The sequence below is a fragment of the Anser anser genome (assembly GCF_964211835.1).
Source record: "Anser anser genome assembly, chromosome: 3".
In the NCBI taxonomy this organism is placed as follows: Eukaryota; Metazoa; Chordata; class Aves; order Anseriformes; family Anatidae; genus Anser; species Anser anser.
The window spans coordinates 65,701,845-65,719,804 of NC_139722.1; the positions used below are offsets into that span (position 1 = coordinate 65,701,845).

General features: G+C 44.9%; 1 protein-coding gene across 3 annotated transcripts in view; it reads right to left on the reverse strand.

The window, feature by feature from the left end:
• PLAGL1 (PLAG1 like zinc finger 1) overlaps nt 1-16,422 on the reverse strand; it is a 48,408-nt gene extending 31,986 nt beyond the window's left edge. The window contains exons 1-3 of one of the 3 annotated variants that reach the window (XM_083829378.1): nt 16,267-16,417; nt 11,032-11,132; nt 9,653-9,846 (exon numbers count right to left, since the gene is read on the reverse strand). The gene's annotated coding sequence lies outside the window, so the exon portion shown is untranslated. Of the gene's footprint in view, nt 1-9,652; nt 9,847-11,031; nt 11,133-16,266 lie in introns of all 3 variants that reach the window. The other 2 variants (XM_083829377.1, XM_083829376.1) reach the window with 2 other exon arrangements.
• Nucleotides 16,423-17,960: the final 1,538 nt, after the last annotated feature.

A 17,960-nucleotide genomic window follows, 5' to 3' on the forward strand; every position in this document is an offset into this window, starting at 1 on the left:
CCCTCACATACTTGCCGCCCAGCTATACTCTAGTGACTTTGTGGCCTACAAACATCCCAATTAAGGTTGGGTTGAATTATATTGTGGTGTCACTTGGTGGCCGTGGAGGGGGGCATGGAGAAGGAGTACACACACGCCCTGGGACAGAAGGTCATTCCTCACCACACCGAGGCAGTCACAGGTCTGAGTGACATCAAAGTCGTCGGGTCAGAGCAGCATCCTCTATTTACCACCACCGCAGTTGCCATAGGTATGGTTTCTACCAGAGCAGAGCCCATGGCACACCCCATCAGCCTACTGAGTAGTATAGGGACGGAGGAACACTGCATGGCAGCACGTATTCTGGAGGGCAGGGAGGAGAGGTCAAGGTCTGAGCTGGCTAGACCATCCACAGCAGCACACAAAACCATATCACTCTCTGAGCTGGATGAAGAGCAGCACAGTGCAAAGCAACACAAACGTGCGAGGCACTTCTAATAACCTCCTGCAGGGGTGGGGGCAGCTACAGTAAGCGTGAGGAGGCTCTCTGTTCACCCATTACTCAGAACCAGCTACTAAACCACAGCAGAAAAATGCTATTGCCCGGGTTCACTCTGCCATCCCTTTTGCCCATGCTTCTCCTGGGATCTGCCAGGAAGGAATCAGTCCGTGACACTGCCATCTACCTGCTGCCCCTCTTGGTATTAGAGCTGCTTACCAGGACAGGCAGGTCACCTTGTACTCTGCTCCTAACAGTCACCATAGGATGTGGCCAAAGGTACGAGACTGCTGCAGAAGATTCAGCCCAGGCAATGAGGGTACTACGAAGAAGATAACCATAAATCACCAAAGCGTGTTTCTCCATAGGCCCTGAAAGCCTGAGCAACTTCCTCTGTTTTCCTCTATACGACCCTCTGGTGAACAAGTGTTAACAGCAGCAACCCCGTAGTGCCCAAGTCCCGCACTTGGGGAGGGCACAGAGACCTCAGACCAAGAGCAAACACCTGCTGAGGGCACCCCAGCCCCAGCAACACAAGCCACTTGCAGGGCAGTAGAGCGGTGAGTGCACCAGCACAAGGAGCTGCTCCTCTTCCAGCAGCCGGTCACGTTATCTCTGCTGGTGCAAGGATAAGCACAGTATTTGCAGAGGCAAGGGAGTGTAAGCAGAGCTAAAAGCTCCTTCATAAGCTGCACCTGCCCTTCCCTGCAGTTACACTCGACACAGACCCCGAAACCCCTGTCCTTCTAGCCGCAGAAAACAGCCACCATAATCCTGCTCCTGCTTCAAGGCCAGTCCTCTGGTGCACGAGGGCACCTCTTGCACGCTGTATTGCCCCTTGTCCCAGGGGGCTGCAACGCATGCAGAACGGCACATGCACAACCACGGCAGCCACTTCTGCTGGGCCAGCTAGGCACACTGCCTGGTGGTTTCTGGCCACACTGGCTACTCGTCAACCTAAACTTAGGTGGTTGGCCTCTGGCCACCTTGGCCTCAGTTTGACATTCCTGTTGGCCAGTCTTCTGTGGTTTTACTCCTTGTACGCCACATTGGCCTTTACATGAAGTGTTGCAGGTATATCAGCCAAACCTACTATGATGCCCACACAACCAAAAGTTGACTGTGGTTGCCCTTAAATACTGTCTTTCTTCATCAGTGGATGGGCAGAAGAGGAGGAGGAACAGAGTTGGAAATGTTTCCCATACTTGGAAACTGCAGCCATGAGAATTAATTTGAGGCAAGGCATTCTGAGGTTCTCGAGGGCTTTCATGTGTTAGGAAATTGGCTTATGAATTTAAGATGAGTAGGACTTGGTATAAAAGATGGTTAGCAATGTTTACAGAGAGCAAAGCACAGACTACAGGCACATTGGATGAGGAAAAGTTCAATGCCTTGTGGTGCTGAACATGGGTCATGCACTGGTAAGAGGAACTGAAGATGCATTTGGTTCTGCCTACTGAGGAGGACATGTTGCAGCATACGTTGGTATATGAGCCAGGCAGGATTTCAGGCTTTGTTTTTCTTAGGTGTTCTACTATTGCCAAAAATTTACAGAATATGCATGGTGTATTTCGCAAGTCACTGCAGTGGGCACACTGCAAGCATGTGTGACTTGGGGTGGGTGTACACTGTGGCAGTGGGAGAGCCCTGGGATATCCAGGGTCCCCACTGGGAAAGGAACATCTGTTACCCTGCTTGCTCTGGTACAGAGGATGCAGGAGAAATGAAATCAGCCGGCCAGTTTCTACGTATGGTCCGTGAGGCCCTGCGTGAGGATCAGGGCCTGTGCTGCACCAGAGGGAAGGTGAGTTCCACAAGAAAACAGACAGCAAGGGAAACCAGCCCCCACAGGACCTATGGCGCTGTTCATGACACGGATAAGACACGTGAGGGCTGCCTACAGTGGCCTTGAAAACTACCTTGCATGCCAGTGGTTGAGCATTGAGAGCTCGACTCAGCAAGAGGGGCAACAAAAGGTCCCCTTTAGTCCTTCCGTGCCTGGAAAATGCGATGATGGCACCTGGCTAAGGTTTCTGAATGTAGTTCTCACCCGAAGTCTTCACTAGAGACGACAAACTCCACTGCAAGGCGGGCCAGGAAACTGCTCTGACTGAGAGGAGCCTTTGCAACATCTGCAGCGTGAGACGAGAGCTCGACGTTCGAGACAGCTGTCCTGCACGCAATGCCACGGCACTGTCACGTGGGCTCATGTGTTAGGGCTCTACCTAGGACCTGACTCTCTTTCAGAAAATGTACACCCGCCTTCCCAGGCATCATGGTCCAGAAAGTCGGAGGAAAAGCAGGCGTAGACAAGGAAATAGATGAGTATCAGCAACAGGAAAAGCTTTCATAGTAACACGCTTATGCTGTGGGTGATATGAATATGCCTGCACCGTGATGCCATCTGCAGATGGCAGGAGAACATGCTGTCTGCAGAAGAAACCCATGTCATGCAGAGACAAAGACCTATATGATAATTTTTGAATTATGAATCCACTGCGATTAGAAGTATGGCTGTTCTGAACTAGTCAGCACCTACTACAGAATACAACACCCCAGCCCCCACCCCCCGAGCCCTCAGAGCTTGTTACAGAGCTCCTTACATTGCTCTTGGCACAACAGTTTGCCTCAAAAACCAATGCCAATTACCAGTGCAGGCACAGCCCTTCTGACGATTTGACATTACATGGCTCATAAACGCACCTCAGTGCTGTGCTGCACGCCAGAGAGATGTATTAGTTCATCAGTCCCTGGAAGACTTTTCCTGACGCTGTGAAGCCACCTCTCCACCCTCTTCATAGAGATGTAAAGGGGATGCTGCTATATTTCAGATACTCTGAAGAATGTGCTGTGCAACCCGTTTATAGATTCACAACAGCCCCAAGTAAAAATAGATGGCTTGTAACTGCCCAAGTACCTTTCATGACATTTTAACTGAGTAGAGGTAAAATGCAAGTAAAAGCATTTTCTTTCAAGACATTTAAGCTAAGTTGCGCGGTTGCAGATGTCTTTAAAATACACAAGCAAAGACGTGACAGGAAAACCACACTTAACCTACTTACACCAAGATTAAATCAGGAAGGACTCTTTCTTCCCCCTGACAGAAACTGTTTGCCAGGGCTTCACTTTCAGCATACCTTATGCCTCGGGTTGTATCCATTAGAAGAAAGCACACCTTTTGGTGACAACGCATCTACTGCACCGCATTAGAATCCCATTAGTGCTCCCTACTTGTTCTTTTTTGGCTGTCGCTAGCTCTCGTGCTGGGCATTTCTGCTGACATAGTTTCTCTTCTCTTGAATTCATGAACAGGAAGGAAAATCACAGTGATACAGAAATGATTTAAGTATTAACAGGGGAGGAAATAATACAAAGGGCCAAAATCTCCATTCAGAGAAACCTACATCGACTTTCCGAAGTTAGTATTAGTCCCACGTGTGCATCCAAAATCAGGATTTGGCATATGATGATTACAATCCACCAAACACATCCCACAGTAAAATTTTGTGCATTTCATATCTACTACATATGGAGTCCCTTTCGTGAAATTACATAATCTTTTCAAATCATGGAATTATTTTTATAATTAGAAAACAGTATAGCTATTTTACCATTATAATATTTTTTTATTTATTACATGGTATTCTGCATCTTTCCCTGATTAAGAAAAGAACTTGAACATAGTAACACATAAACACTTGTGTCCCAGCTCTAGAAATCTGGCTCAAGGATATTGCAGAAGTTCTTCATATGGAAGTTTTATTTGTGAATGTAAAAAATAAAGAAAATCAGGAGTCACATATGGAACGTTTCTCTTTTACAAAGGACTAAGAGGACTAAGCAGAGGTACAAGAATGGTGAGCAAAATCCTAAGGAAGACAGTGAGTGGAGAATAAGTAATGCACTCAAGGATACCGTTTCTCTAATGCGTTTACTGAGAATACTTTGTATACCTTCTTCATATCCTTTTAATGCACGTATGCACACACACACATACATACAAATATATAAACTAGGCCTGCTGCTGAAGGATACTTTATAGCACCTCTAAAGCCTAAATGGAAGCAACCCAGTGCAATGTCAATTTCCAGTGACTTCAAGAGATCAGGCAATGAGACATCCTATTGACTTCAATAATTTTTGGATCAGTTGGCTTTTATTTTGCCAGACTTACACTGTGTTAAACTTGAACAGCATACCTAAAAAGGTCCTGTCTTTACATTCCCTGCACCAACCAATCAATAATCTAACCTGCTTATGATCATCTCAACATGTAGCACTATCAAATATGGTCCATATATAAACCTAACCTATTCAAGTCTACCTTCAGTTTAAAAGAAATCGCAATATGCATTAAAAGCAAATCCACTTTATATTCTGTGTCTTAATCCTAGAAACACAAAGATCAAAAATTCCCACGTCTTGCTCCTTAGGCAGCTTTCCCTGTTCTGAAATACGGCACTGTCTCTCATCATTTTCCTAACGTTGTACCACTTGATGTCGGTCTACGCTGGTCAGCAAAAGACCTATGGCAGACAGTGCAGCAAGTATAGCTCTTTGCCTATCTCCAGTGCACTTCTGACAGAGGAAACACTATGAAATAGTATTTTTTAAAAAGATAGTAACAAAAGGTAGCCCAAATCTTAGGGAATGATACCAAATAGCATCTCATACCACTCTTCCACACTGAGGGCTTCTGTGTTGTTTGGCTTTGCAAAGCACTCAGCTCTTTGACCGTGATCCAGCAAAGCATTTCTGCATTTCCCATGTCTTACCACCACTGGCTTACAGGGAACTATTTGTACATGTGAAGACAAACCTACGCTTCTGTGTTTTGCTGGGTCAAGTCCTAGGCACCAATCATCTTTCTGGATCCTTGTTTTGTTCTGAGAATCAGTTAAAAAAGAGCTAAAAAAATAATCTTAAAAGTGTGAGTTTTAAAAAGCCTCAAGACCCAGGAACATTCCTAAAATAATTTGCATTCCACAGCAGAGGGCAGAAACATTTCCATTTCAATGAGTCTGTGGAGAGGATTCTGGTCTACTAGCTGAAACTCAGGACTGAGCTGGCACAAAACAAACACAAAACCCACTTGTATGAAGTCATGTGAAAAAGCACTTTTCCTGTGAGACGTTCTTTCTCAACACACTGGCTAAGCTATTCTCATCATTTTAGACTCAAATTCCAATCTTCCCTTTAGGAACAGGCACTCGCTTTTGGCCAGGAAAGCCACTGACAGTTGGGCAGATTGATAGAGAGATTTTCCCTTCCTTGTCTGCATTCTCTTTATGCAGCCTACCACAAAAAGTCAACAAGCCTCCTGGAGCTTAAAAAAGGTTTTACGAAAGTCTTGGCTTTAACACTATCTCCTTTCATAAACTCACTACAAGTAAAACATATTAGAAGCTGCCAGCTTTCCAAAAATGAATGAAACCTACAGCAGGCCAACGAGTCAGCGGGCCCACACGATTCCACTTACAGCCATAATCACACCTGTGACCAGAAAGGGGGTAAATGTATTTAGTAAGTACTAGAGCAAGAGAGGTAAAATTCAGGAAATCTTTAAAATAGATTTACCATCTGGAAGCCAATATTTTACCTTGCACATCTTGCTTAGATTATGGTAATTTAAAATCTCCCAGCTTCATATACTCATAAACTTTGCACGTACCTACATCATCCAGATGTGTCCTGTACCACTGTATTTCAGTGTAGCATTGCTGCTAAATTATGTAAATACTCATACACAAATTATTTGATCAAATATCACTTTCAGAGTCTTGCTCTTCCTCTTAAACAGCTTTAAATTTCAATCCTGGGAAACTATCATTTAATTCAATTATTAAATATAGCTTACTGAACTAGAGTCATTACATTAAATCATCAGGGCCTAATACTCAAGGAGTGATATCTCTCTTTTATTTTTTCCTCATAAAGAGTATGTTCATTTTAGGGGTTCCATTTTCATAGTATGCTTGCGATGCCTGTAGTGCACAACCCTAAACCCTAAAGAAATCCAAATCCTCCAAATATTGCAGATATACTTCACTAATGAAAGCTGCACAGGTTCCCAAAAGTTCTTTATCTGTTTCTTTCATTTTTCATTTGATTCAGGAACCGTATGATGGTTCCTAAAATCAGCAAGTTGCGGCTCACAGATTACTGCTAAATAAATGTAGATATGGGCACAAATTCACTACAATACACCATTCCTATCCAGCATAACCACCTATATCAGAGGTACAGGAAAGAGAAAAAGCTGGTCCCCACTGTCAGCTACTGATCTGTTGAACCTCTTGTTTTCCCAGACTGACAGCTTGTAGCACACAGTTATAATTAGACCTCTTCCTTTCAGAGGTCTGGACTGGAAGCCTTCTTAGTAACTGTACGGTACACAAACCCCCTTGGGTCCTGTGCCACTCCTTGCACGTTACTCAAACAAGAAGCCAAAAAAAAAAAAAAAGTGGCATTAAATGCACAGTGTTTGTGCTTGTTAAAAATTTTAGCCTTGTAATTTCATCCTGCAATGTAGTCCTCATCTTTTCTCTGGCAAAGCTGAAAGTTAAATGAAAGGAGGCTGGCTCCTGCCTAAGCAAGCTTCTTTTTTTCAGTGCTGGAGAATGCAAGAGGAATTAGGAAATCAGAATAACAAGGCCAACGCTGAAGAGTCCTGTGGAGGCTGGTAAAGGATGAGTTCTCAGCCACTGTCTCCACAGAATGAAGAAAACACATAAAAATAAGTGACCATTAACTCCCATACCAATACTAAATTAGTTACATGAAATTTGGTGTATTGTGGAGGAATGGTAAGTACAGGAATACATCATTTCTTCAGTTAAAAGTTGCCCTGATGTAGAAAAGCTTGTAATGATAATCTAGAAAAAAATCCTGTGATCTCCAGCCTTTCATTGAAAGTTCACCAAGAGGTCATTTGTCCTTATTTCTTCACTCGGTTGCATGACCTCTTCAACTTTGACATCTGAAACATTCATTCAGCATGGTTCAGTGAGTTAATGAAAACCCAAATCCACTCAGACATTTGACATCTGCACCCCAAGTTACCAAAAGGTCATTTTAGCAATTTATAAAATTTATATGAACATACTCCGTGAGGTGTTCATATGGGATGTAAGGTCTGCAGGTGGAAGAACTTTGGGCTATCTAAGAGCGTCCACTCTCCAATACTTAGATGGTTTTGAAGTGTACTATACTTGTACCGGTCTTCAACTTCACTAAAATGCTTATAAAACAAAAACACAAAACAAACAAAACCAAAACAAACAAAAAAAACCCTACACCACAGGATTTCTAGTATTTGGTCACTGATGATAAGCAAACCAGATTCTCATGGGGGGAATCGTTATGATGTCAATGCTCTGCAGGCACAAACTGAAGGCCGAGTTCACATTTTTCTCAAAGATAACGCTTTATATTGTCCTGTAAACTCCACAGATTCAACTTTTAAAGACCATCCTTGTTGAAATAAAAGATTGAAAAATGGCTACTTATTGCAATTCAAGATTCTGAAACCAAAATATGTTATTAGACTTGTAACAGCAACATTAGCACCCAAATAGGTCCACAACATCTTTTGCTAACAGACTGGAATTTAGAAAAAGCCATGGCCAGGTTATAACTTTAAAAATTAAATTGGTTGATTAATAAAACAATCAGTGCAAACCACAGACCAAAAAGAAAATTCAGAAACTTATATAGCCCAAAGAATTAATGAATTTCACAAGAAAAAAAAATTATCCTCCTAATATTTTTACAGATTAAAATAAATAAATAAATAAATGCTGCATTGTTTTCAAATATCTTGTGAACTGTTCTACTGATTTGCATACAAAATATTTAAAATGACTTAATTTTTATACTGTTTTAAATTAGTTTAGGGAGTCAATAGTCATTTTTGTAATGTCGTATTTTAAAATGCCTTAAAATTTTAATAAATTTTATTTTAAACGGTAATAAAAGATGTTATGAAAACCTTAGTAAAAGTTTGACAAACTTCTTTTAATAAAAACTAAGACCCCAAACCCCTTCTCAACTAAGTCACTATGATGACTTCTTACATACTTGCACGCACTCTGTAACTCAGAATTTCATCTTTGTCAGGGGTCCAGAACCTAAAATTTGCTTTTCGCAGATGCCTGTGAAAAACGGTCATCCGTATTGGTGCTGAGGCACGTAGAGACTACAGTGTTCTGAGATTCAGGCTTTAATGTTGACAAATCACTGAAGCTCTAAGCTCAACTTCAGGAGAAAAATCAGCTACAGTCTTCTAGTTTCTCATAGAATAAGATAAATCATTTTACTCTGCTATTTATCCTTCTTTTCTTCTTTGTCTATGTTTGACCAGGGCAGCCTCTCTTCATTTTAGTCAATAAATGCATTAAAACTAGACAACATTTTTCTTAATCAAAAAGCTCCGCATATCTTAGCAGATGCAGTGAAAAATCTGTAGAGCAAGCTCATGAATTAAAAAGGGAGATGATTCTCTCTATCACTCATGCTCAGAATATTTTAGAGAAGAACAGCATGGAAATGCACACAGGTCAAGTAAAGATGATTTCCAAGCGTGAAAATTATTCTTGTCACTGGCAGCTGTTGTGCGAGAAGTAATAAGGCCCAGAAGCCTTGCTGGGCATGAACAGTGATAAGAATATCATTAAGATCCATCTGCAACCTCCAAAATACTGAAAATTCCTCCGCAAGCTTTTGTTCTAAGCAAAAGTTAAAATCCAAAGCAACAAGTTTCCAAAACAGGACACTGTGAATGTCACTATAGCAGTAAAAAACTTTTCACCATCATCCCTACTCCTACCCCTGGTGAGCAGAGGATACTTTTTAGAGGTACAGAATTTCAAGATCTACAGATTTTAGAGTAAACCTGTGCTAGCTTTGCCTGCTTATTTACTTGCTTTGTGAGGAAAACAGCGTTAGGTTTGTAAAAACAAATGAGTCATGTACCAGTCAGAATATTTCCAGTAAAGCTTATTTTGGTCTGAACGTGCTCAGATACTGAAACTAAAACGTTCTACAGACACGTATCGGTTTCACTGACTGTGATGAAGCAGTGCTATTGGCTGCGTTACGTTTTGCTGAAATTCTTAGTTTCACCCTCCTTCATTGGGGGATACAACAGCCCCCACCAAGTGTGGAAATCCTCACCTGGCACTGTTTTTCTTAATGTCGTCAGCACCCACCCTGAGGGCTGTGAGAGAACAGCGATCCCTTTTCAGTGCTTGGCACCATCAGAACGAGGAAGGACCATTTTGGCTGCCAGGTCTACACGAAGCAAGTGATGCATTCACCCTGGATACATCGTGTACTAGTTGTGAAACTTCTCCTCCACGGAAAGGGTTCTGAAAGAATGAGGAGGAGGAGGAGGAGTGGTTTTATTCTGCTGCATTTGGATTCATTCTGGCCAGCAACTCAAGGCTTTTCTTGGATGAGCACTGAGCGTACAAAAAGGTAGTGTTTCAAAAGGCAAATCACCTGCCTCTGTTTCATTGTGAGAGGTATTAAGTCACCTATTTAATTAGTAGCGGTGATCAACGATATACCTAAGAGGAGCTGAAGCAGAAAAGAGTTATGGTGGATCTTAGCTTCTTGACTTAATTGCTTTAAAACATTAGTAGTATTGGAAAGGGTTTAATGCATTCTGCTTACTCAGCGATGCAGGTGAGCCATGACTCTCACTAACACAGAAGAAAAAAAATCAAAGGCCAGAAAGCATCCTGGGCTGCATGTGTAGAGCTTGCCACTTTCTAGAACATTGAAAAGGCTGCCAGAGACCTCTCCAGACAGAAAGCTGAGCTGGTTCCTAAGACTAACTGAAAACTGAATTCAAGTACAACTTCTTACATTGAAAAAAGCAGATCTGTTTTTGTTCTGCTCCTCTAAGAGTTTCTCTTTTGATTCTTCAGTCCAACTTCAGTTATGTTTTTAGTAACTGCTTTCTTTCAGCTAATACTTCCTGGTATTTCATTATCTTTCCTTTGCCTCCTGCCTACTGTCGCTTTCCGAACCTTTGTTTGCCATCACTCTTTCCCCTCCTTTCACATCCACCTTGACTCTCTGTCCCCAGACTCAGCACACCACAAACACAGAGATGGCTCTGGAGGTGATTCTACCTGGCACAGAAGGAACAGCCACCTCTAGGGGGACAAGGCAAACTTTGAACTAGCTTAGCTATGTTTTTAACATGTACTTCACTGGTCCCTCAATTGTTTATTATCGTAGGGTAATATAACACTCAGATACTTGATGTCTTTGGGTGTCAATCCATCAAGGCACTGGCAAAACAGAATGGTAATGCTTCATAAATCTCTTGTTTATTGCTCAGCCTTGCAGCACTTTCTTCATTTTAATCTTTAAAAAACCTGTATTGGTTCTAATGTTACTTACTTGTGTAGGGTAGGACAGGACAGGACAAGACAAACAAGTGCTGTTGATCACGTACGGCTGCAGTGAAGTAACACTCTAGCTAAACTCAACGAAGAAAATAGTCATGACAGTTAATGACCAAAAAAGCACGTGGGACTTACGCTGCTGCAGTTGTCTCTGAAAGACATCCATGATACTCTTGCGGAAGTTACCCTTGCTTACACCTCAAAAGTCCCTCAGCACCATTCATAGTAACAGGAACCTGGAAAAAAGGAGACTGAGCGGAGGAGCAACGCGTACTGCTACTCAATGCACTACATCTGCACGCTACGCCACATTAGATTCCACTACACTCATATTTTCCTAAGTGCAATTCTATGACATGCTGTGAAGAAAAGCAAAGCATGTCTCTGCTGACTTTGTTACCTGCGCTATGGCACAACACTTGGAGGAAATGCTGTCTGTGTATTGTCTTTGTCTGCTCTAGGTATCAAGTCGACTACAGGGGTATTTCCTTGCCTACGTGCAACATAATAGAAGTGCTCTAAGTGCAACACAGGGGTCCAGACCAGCTTAGCCACCAGCTAAGCTACCTTACTCATGTGCACAGGTTTCCCCGGCAGGAGCCCCTTGCCTCACCTAAGGCAAAAAGAATACCACCAATCCAGACAAGACTGATGTATTGTAAGAGAAAGGCATTCTCCCATCAGATCTCAACATACAAAAGAGACAAATCCCCTGTTCCTCCCCAGGATATACACATAAAACAGGCAATGAAGAAACATCTTGCTAGGGCAGACCCATTCCTGGCTCTCTCAAATTACGGGAGAAGGAGAAAATGACTGGGATGGGGAATTCACCCACATTACGTGGAGTACAGAGTCCCAGCAGTTGGGCTGGGATGAATGTCAGCACTTACTCTCTGACCCCTGTAGGTCAGGCAGAGCTGGGACGTCATCTTCTCCAGCACTTAATCATTGGAGAGTCAGGACCAGGTGCTTCTCCAAGCAGCAGACCACAGTGATATGCCTGAGACACTCCTTACACTTTCTTTCATACTCCAATAGCAGCACCAAAGATGAGATGAGTAAGATGAAATGCACACAGATCCTACCCTTCACAGCTACTCATCAAGCCTCTTGACACGGACAAGAACTAGAGTTTTCATTTATGTTTGCTTAATGTCTTCAAAGATTTATTATCAACTCAAATCTCCAGGCCTTTTTCCTATAGTTGAAAGCTGAGGCTCTCCATAGGAAAAAATGATGAAAAACAAAAAATAAGTCAGACGTTGAATTACCAACCCAGCCAGACTGATCTGGGTTGTTTAAAGTAATTTAAGCACTTTTATAGCCCACCACAGGGACTAGAAATGCGTGTTTTGTAGTTCTGCATTTTATTCTCATTGCAGTTTTCAACAGGTTTAAGCAAGGTAATACACAGTGTCAGTGCGTCCAGGGATGTCCCTTGAAAATCTCATATTCTGAGTGGGAGAAAACACTGGGAGGTAATCAATGTGATCAAGTTCTCCTTCCAACTCATTACAATTATAAATGAATGCCTCATAAAGCAATCTGTATTGTATCACAATTCCATCTTGGAATTACAAATGGTTAACGTTATTTGGGAAGTATAGATTTTCCTGTCTCAAGTTGTTTGTGAAACGGCTTCTCCTTAAAATAGTGTTCTAGGCACAGGAAGGAGAAAGATAAAAGCAGATCTCTGTCCTCCAAGACAGAATTAGTTTACCAAGGCATCCTTGATCCTGATTTAGCACTGCAACTCATGCCATTTTACAGAGGGTGTTCAATCTGTATGGTACAGACAGAAAAACCAGGAGAAAAGAGCAAATATCAGGCACACACAGATAAGGACTAGTGGAAAGACCTGTCTGTTTTACATCTTCATGTTAGAGACATCTGTGACCCTAAACATGCTTTCAAAGTGAATTCCCATACTCAGAAGAACGCATTGAAGAAAGAGAAAAGTCAGCAGCAAAACAGAGCTAAAAGCAAGTTATTTGATTATTCTCGGGACGTGTGTGGAGTTAAATTTTACAATCAACTTTCAGGATTTTCCCCATGCAGAATTCAAGGAGGCTGACCTTCTGTCTGTCCTAAGCCTTGTTATTTCCTACTTGTTCTCACAAAATAGCAGTATCCTTGGCAGCGTTCTAAAGAGATTTCCTACCTGTTTCCACACACACACATGGAAAAAGAACAAACAGTTTCTTCTGGGTTTAGTGACAATTAAATGGTGTGGTCAGTTGTACGGTGGCATGTGCTTAAGTAGGTGTGTGACCGCTGTTCCCTTGGCATTTGGAGCAGTCTCACTTGATTCATGCTTATCTTAGAAAGCAGGAACATCTTAAAATAAAAACTCGGTGGAGCCAGTAGGGAACTAGCTGGCAATGCATGCTTTAAATACGCTCTGGTTCTGCAAACATCTTGTGAGCAAGATTACTCTTACTGAAGAGGACTATTTACGTCCATAAAGTTAGGTGTAACGTCAAGTGCTCAAGCAAATGAAACTTATATAAAACACCAGCACAGCCAGCCTCAAGTGCAGCGCATGTATTCACTTATGGGAGGGGTGGAGGTTGATGGGTTTGGTTTTTAATAATCAGCCAAGAAATTAAGTGCTTGAGGGAAAGAGCACAAGAGACAGAGGCCCAGGTCCCAGCCCCTGCAACACACTGCGGAATAAGCATGTTGTGACAGTCTGGGGGGAATTATCTCGTGCTGCTTCCTTGCCACCCCATCCTGGCCGAGGGGCAGGCAGGGAAATAAGAAACGTGCGTGCTCCCAGATCCTCACAACAAGGAGATCCTCACTGCAGAGCAGATTATTGAATTGAGAGAAAACAGAAATTACTGTCTTTAGTCAGGGAGCATTAATCTGTGACCTGCTGGCTTATGTTACTGCAAAATGAATGCTGAACAAGTGTCTATGTTAAAAAACAGAACGTCTACTCAGAAGCAATGAACTCAAAGCAATTTAACTCCATATTTTAAAAGCAGAGCAATTTTAATTTACCTTGAAGAAGCCAATCTAAGGCTTCAACCTGGTTAAACTTGGAGGTGTAAGTACATTATTTAATAGCCCCTTCCGCCTTTAAGAAATAATTATCTTGTTGTGCTTATGTGCTTTCCTGAACAGAACTCTCCAAAACCTCCCACTGCTGTTCTCACTATGATGCGTAGGGCCACAGAAACCGGTAGTTCTTCTGATCTTGTTTCTTGATTTTATTCCCATTCAACCCATAATCTACTTCTTACGTAAATAATCAGTATTTACCATAAATTCTGAATGACCAGGTCCTGTTCAAATGTCAGAGATGCACTCTGACACCGAGAAAAAAATGAGAACACTGTGGCAGCCGGCCTATTACGCAGTTATACTACTCCAGGATCTATACCAGCTCCCATTAGGTTTGCAAATGAGATTTTGACTGCTTTGACTTACAATGCAGGACAAGTAAGTGCACACTAATGGTGGAAAATATACAAAATGCATAGCTGCACCACGGCAGCAAATGCACGCAATATCAAATAATAATCACACAATTTGTCACTGATCCTGTCACTGTATCCATACTTCTGTCCAGAGAGGAATTGCTCATGCTCCACACAGAGCCACCTGCCTGGCACAGCCCCATTATGTGTTTTACAGTGCTACAGCTGGGCACGCATGGAGGTGGAGCGGTGCTTGGTACACAGCTTCTCCAAAGCCCTAGCGGGGACGGGAAGGGCCAGTGAATGGGAATTCCCAACGACAGCACTTGTATTTCTCTCCAGTGAAGGGTCAGGGCATAACGAAGGTGCTGCACACGTGGGTCAGTACAACGCGGAGGGCATTGCAAGAAAACGAGATATTGCTGTCTTGCAGGAGAAGTATGCCATGCCCAACGTAAGGGAGCAGAAGAGGTGTGTCCCCTCTCCTAGTGCTGCAGTCAGCCTGCCCCAGGACAGCGGTCAGCCCCCAAGAGAGATCACCTGAAGGCCAGGGCAGGTGGTGAGGGAAGAGGACTCAAGACCTCTTCTTTGAAACCCTACTGGCCTCTGATCCAAACGCTTTAGGAGTATCCTGATACCGCTTTGCTCTACCAGTGTCAAAACAGTACCACTTCTCCCAAGGGCTCCAGGACAAAGAAATTAAGAGAAGTTGCCAAATCCTTGCAGCACCACTTGACACTTTGCATCGCTGCACGTGATTAGGCATCTGAGACTCGAAACACATTTTCTGCCAACCATTGGCAGAACCGAGATTCAGGTCCCACAGGCTGATGGCAGTTTTGTGACTGCAGCGAGGAGAGACTTGAGTGGTCTACAGATTTGGAGCTTCTTCCTTCCTCATTCTGCCAGAGCTGGATTTGCTAATCTTTTGGCAATACCACCATGCACATCCTCTCCTAGCACTTTTCAGAAAGAGGATGTGGGTGGTATTTGTATTTATTATTGAAGACACTTGTCATCAAGGTGATACATATAGACATGTATATATACATACATACACATGCATATCATGTACCCAAAGCATAACTTGGATTTTGTCCTTTATAAATTTAAAGATATCAGCTGCAGGTGGAAGATCATATTTAAGCTCACGTTTTATAGACAGATACTACTTTGTGCTCTCATCAAATAATTTAAATATCTGCTACAGAGGTGGTTAGCCTTTTGTAAGGAGGCCCACGCACGTTATGCTCAAGTCAAACACGGAAAGCAGCCGCTGGGGAAGAGTTTGGCTGTCCTGCACTCACCTGCCCACAAACCCAAACTGTCATTGGGTTGTGAGAGACGCAGACTTTCCACAGAACAACGAGAGCAAAACAAAACTGAAAGTTAAACATTAACAAACTTAGACCCTTCAAAAAACCAAACAACCCGTCCAGTGCGGCAGATCCCTCCTCCCCCCGGCGGGAAGCAACCGCGTCTCCCCCGGGGGCCGGCGGCAGCTGGGCACTGCCCGCTGGAGACGGACGGGGACCGAAGCGAGCCGGCAGCAGCTCGGTGGGCACGGGCTGAGCCCGCGGCTGCTCCTGGCACGGAAACGAGCCCCCAGACAGCTTCGTGCTGCCGGGGTGCTACCGGGCAGCCTCTGCCGGGGCTTCGCAGGGTGCCGGGGGCGACGCCGAGAGGTGCCCCCGCCCCGAGCCCGCCGATGCACCCGGCGTGGGGCAGCGGCAGCCGAGGGGGCGACGAGTTAAAAAAAAAAAAAAAGAAAAGTAAAAAAGCACAAACCCACCCAACCCGACGGCGGACTCCTGTGGCGTAATGGCCTCCCCGCGGCCGTGCAGGTGCCCGGGGCCGGTGCTCGCCCCCCGCCCCTCCGCCCCGCCGCCCCTCCCGGCGGTCCCGGCCCGGCCCGGCCCGGCGCGGCGCGGCCGCCCCTCACCTCATGGCCCGGCTCGGCGGGCGCCGCCCGCTGCCCCAGCGCCGGGCCGGGGAGCGCAGCGGCGGCTCCGGTGCAGGCTCCGGGGCTCGTCCCGGCCCCCGAGAGACGCCTGGCGGCGGGGCGGCGGCGGCGGGGCCGGGGGTGGGGGGCGGAGGGGGCCGGGCGGGACGCGGCGCCTGCCCCCTTCTCCTCCTCCCCGCCTCTCCCCTCCTCGCCCGCCGCGGGCTCGGGGGGGATTGCTGGGCCGCTGCGCGGGCCGGAAAGTTTTAGTGTTTTTTTAAGGTGAAGTAGAAATATCGCAGCTTTACGGCCGCGGAAATTGTCAGGGGTGCAGCAGCGAGTTGTCGGGGCTGCTAAGGAGGCGCGGAAATGTCCTGGCTTTCATCGGGTAGAGCTTGGTCCTGTAAAGGAGGGAGCCTTACGGCATTAAAATGTCCTGCACGCGTCCTGTCCTGCACCCTTGTCTCGCATCTCTGCACCTCGGCGACCTGAGCAGGGTGCTGAGGGGCCGGGGGGTACGCGTGTGCACGCCTGCCGGCAGCACTTCCCCTCAAGCTACCTGTGCCTGTTGCCTCTTGGCCTGTCACTGCGCGTCCTTGTGGAGAGAGCGCTCCCCCCTTCTGCTCCACAGCCTCGGGTTCAGTCCTGGAAAACCACGAGTAGATCCACCCGAGCCTCCTCTTCTCCAGGCCGAGCACATTCAACTTCTTCAGCCTCACTTCGTATGGCATGTACTGTAAAATCATACCTAAATACGTAAGGCCTGGGCAAAGCGAGATGCCGAAATGCTCTTGGAGGAGCTGAGGAGGAGGAGTGAAGCAACGTGAGGCAGTTTGCAACTACTCCACTGCTGCAGTAAAGCTATATTACAGCCAGAGCACAGAAACGTACTCTGGGCCATATCTATCTCCTATCTTGTGCCGGGATAGCTACCCCAGCAGTGAGAAACTGCACTGGAATACAGTATCTGACTGCAATAGGCACTGTCACAGAGGTGTAAAGGTGGCTCCTGCAGGGCAGGACAGGAATCACAGCTCTGTGAACACCGCACAGCCAGTGCTGTCCATTGCTGCATGCTGCTCTTAGAGCAATGCAGCTTCTGAGGGCCCCAAAGGCTATGGACATTAAGGATGGATAAGGCGAGGTTCATATTTAGCACATGCATATAAAAAAGCAAGCAAGGTGTATTTTCATAGGTGTATTTTCCTTATCCGTTCTCTCCTCAGCTCTTTGAAACCTGTGGTTTCTGTCAGCAGCAAACCAGCCATGAATTTTGGTCTCAAGAGATTGCTCCCAGTCTGTCACAGTGCTAAAGAGAAACGTAGAGTCTGGTTTGGTCCGTCAGCATCAAGAGGATTTCAAGAGGATTTCCAAATTAAATCAGGAACAGGCGATCTCAATGTCTTCCCCACTTCTCAAACAATTGCTGAAGTAAACACAAAGCTAAACTGCTGAGCTGGTTGTTGGAGCAATGCTTTGGCTCTGCTTTGCAGAGAAAGCAAGAGATGGAAACCACGTGGATGCAGTCTTATTGTCACCAGCAGTTTTTGGGAAAGATGTACAGAGACAAGCAGCCTCACTGGGCATGCATGCAACTGTCTGGGGCTTTTACTGACCCTTAGAGTACCCCGCTGGGTACCTGACAGCTACAGCTGGTCCTTTGGCCAAAGTTCAGTGCCAAAACCAACACTGTG